Source organism: Drosophila ananassae, chromosome 3R, assembly GCF_017639315.1.
Source record: "Drosophila ananassae strain 14024-0371.13 chromosome 3R, ASM1763931v2, whole genome shotgun sequence".
NCBI lineage: Eukaryota > Metazoa > Arthropoda > Insecta > Diptera > Drosophilidae > Drosophila > Drosophila ananassae.
In genome coordinates, this window is record NC_057930.1 from 6473926 (window position 1) to 6477040 (window position 3115).

The window sequence follows — 3115 nt, forward strand, 5'->3', positions numbered from 1 at the left end:
AAAAATCTTAACTTTTCCACAACGAAGGTATCACCAAAAGGAATAAAAAAGAATTATCAAAATCTCGCTGCTCAGCTTGTTGCTAGCAAACAAAATATTTTACTTAAGGATACGTTGCCTTCAGCAACTAAACCAACAAAAGAGAAAAAAAATCTAATCAAAAGAGTGTTTGAACTGATGCTAGATGTCACACGTATTGTAAGGTATTTGTTTTCTTCGACTTCTCAGGAAAATAAAAGTAGATAGTTAGTTAGAAGTAGTAAGGTCATTACTCCTTTCTTTCAAGGACTAGAGAGATTACTTCTCCCAGCTTCTAGTTTGGTCTTGGCCATCGACCTGTTTCCGACAGATTCATATGTATTCCAAAAGACCATAACGGAAGCCTCAAGTAATCCCAAAAGGATTCTACGCTTATGAACTTCTGGATGGGGCATTACTCTGGAGTAGTACCACCACATTCCGTACGGTGAAATTCATTTCGCTTTTAGAATGATAGAGATTGATAGATTGGTGACACTGTGTCTTAGCCCGGGCCAGAACTCGACCCTAAGCTCGCGATATCTGTTTTCCTCAGGTTCCAACACATTGTGGACCTTTCTGCCAAATTTAGAAAAATTTCTCGTTTGTTTTTTTTTTTTTTAAATCCTGGTCAGTGACGAACACTAATAATCATTTAACTGCTTTCCAAAAAATTTAATACACAAAGAGAAATTTTGAGAAAGAAAGAAAAAGAAGGTTGAAAAATCGAATTAATTTATCCTGGAGTCTTAATGAAAAAAAACAATTCCACTAAGGCCCCACGTTGGGCGCCACTTTTCTTTATTTAATAATTAATTAATTATAACTGTAGCGTGTAACGGTATTCTGAGCTGTTTAGGAAGGATTCGTACTTGCGAGGGCACGCTATAGAGTCCGGCTCTAGCTCGTCGGCTTTGGGGATGGAGATCTTGCTTCGTACAAATCCTAACACGGCCACATTTAATATTAAATAAAGTCCAGAATTGAGCGTGCTGGCGACAAGATAGACAGATAGATGCTAAACCGGAAGAGCGGAAGAATTAATTCGACGCGGAAGAGATGGAGTTAGAAAGAGAGAGAGAGGAGAGAAGTAGAAAGTTTGCGATGCCATAGATGTAAATAGGCTCGCGTACTGCCCACCCTACCTTTGGTCACAGTCCGATAAAGCATTGCTTTAGTGACCCCTTTCACACCCTACAACCGCGGAGTCATCAGCTCAGTTCAAACAGGAGGTATTCAATTCATTATAAAACGGATTTAATTCAAAATTAAAACTAATAAAAATTTGGCTAAGGCTAAAGAGGTGTTCGACATTATTCCTAATTGTTTGCTTGCATGAACAAATAGTCTAATAATACGGGAGGAAAGCTTATAAGTAAGATAAAAAAAAAATATGTAAATTAATGTAAATGTTTAAAGAAATGTGGGTTTATATATAATATAATAAAATTTGGTATGAGTAAATATCGTTTTTTTTTTTTTTGGGATAAATAAATTTCAAAATAAGGGTATTAGAAAAAATGATAATATTTAAAATTCATTAGGATAGGGTATTCATTAGTCATCAGTTAAATCATTTAAATGAAATTCGTGCTCTTGTTATATTTTTTTTTTTGTTAAGATGAAGGAGGAATGCAATAAATATAATATTAAAATTCAGTGGGACTCAAAACATTTTTTTTCCAGTGTATATGTAAAAGGTAAATAATCCACTCACTGTAAATCCATCGGCGAAAGATCGATCTCTGCTTTGGGTTGCTGTAAATGAGTGTAATGAGGCTTTTGCACACCATAGAATTTTAAAACAAACTTATTTTCGCACGAGGATTAAAATTAAACGATTTAAAATTAAACTGACAACCATTTTGTTCGCGAAAGTTTAAAAAAAAATAAATATTATCTTCATATTTTCCAATTCCGTTTTTTCCACTTCACTAAAAGCCTGTAATTAATTTAAATTTAAATTTATAACTAAAACTATTGACTAAAAGAAAATAAAATTAAAACATTTTATAACGCATGTGAATTGGGGGATGAAATGTAGATGAGAAAAGAGAGAAAAAAATGATCGCCACGAGTTTGGCGCTGGGCGGCTGGGCTAGCGGTTTTAATAATTTCTCTTTTGCTCCTTATTCCATGGCAGGTGGGGTCAACGGCCTTTCACTTAACGGGTCTTGAATTCGTTGGGTCTGCAAATTCTCTTTACACCATCCCTACGGTTAATTTTCCGGCCACTGAGTGTTAATTTCCCGGCACCAATGTATTAGGAGATGAAGATGATGATGAAGATGGTGGTGAAGATGAGGGGGGGAGACGGATTACCCGATCGAGGTTAAGCCGCTCCTGAACTGGGAGCCTCCACCAGGAGCGCTCCCGGGGTGCTTTGATGTGGACCGCCTGAATTTTTAAAACGGCCACAATAAGTACCCTGGAGGTATTAGAAAACATATTTTATATTCACCTGATAAATTTTGATAAGGCCGCCACGAGGTCGCGCTTTTATAAAGCCGCGAAACAAAAACAAAAAAACCCACAAACACAGGCTTAGGCTGCCCTTATCACCGTTGCAAATCTAGATAAGCGTATGCATGTAAATAAAAAAAACATACGCATGATCTGCAACTTACTTGGTAGTTGATAAATAAAAAAAAATGAACACTGCACTTGCGCTGCTCTTGCGCTGATAAAATTTACACTTGCAGAGAGATACTATTTGGGCGTCTGCACTTCTGGGTGGTTTCGAATGAAAAGACCGAGCATGGAACAACCTACATTCCATTTAGGTTACCGGAAATGCAGAACAGCTGATATTGCAGCTTTCCTAAGCCTCCCTGCTGCAGCTGATCCCGCGCCTTAACAATTTGGCAACTCCCGAAGTAAAGCTTCGCTTTAACTATCGGTAAAAAAACCCAATTTACAAAGCCGATATGTATATCGATTGTATTTGTTTACAATTTTAGTTTTTTTATTTATTATTATTTTGTTGTTGGTTTTTTTTTTTTTTTTTTTTTTTTTTTTTAAATGACTCTTCAGTCGCCGCTACAAGCTTTAAAACTGAGAGACTAGTTTGCGTTGAAACCGACAGACAGACGGACAG

At 36.5% G+C, this 3115-nt stretch overlaps 1 long non-coding RNA gene across 2 annotated transcripts; it reads right to left on the bottom strand.

The window, feature by feature from the left end:
- Nucleotides 1–821: 821 nt before the first annotated feature.
- LOC116655420 lies at nt 822–2766 on the bottom strand. 2 transcript variants are annotated; one of them, XR_004310513.2, is made up of 4 exons: nt 2646–2766; nt 2341–2590; nt 1736–1960; nt 822–1036 (listed from the first exon to the last, which is right to left on the bottom strand). It is a non-coding gene; the product is annotated as an uncharacterized LOC116655420 (long non-coding RNA). The 2 variants fall into 2 exon arrangements; XR_004310512.2 differs by lacking the exons at nt 822–1036; nt 1736–1960 and having other exon boundaries at nt 2018–2415; nt 2480–2590.
- Nucleotides 2767–3115: the final 349 nt, after the last annotated feature.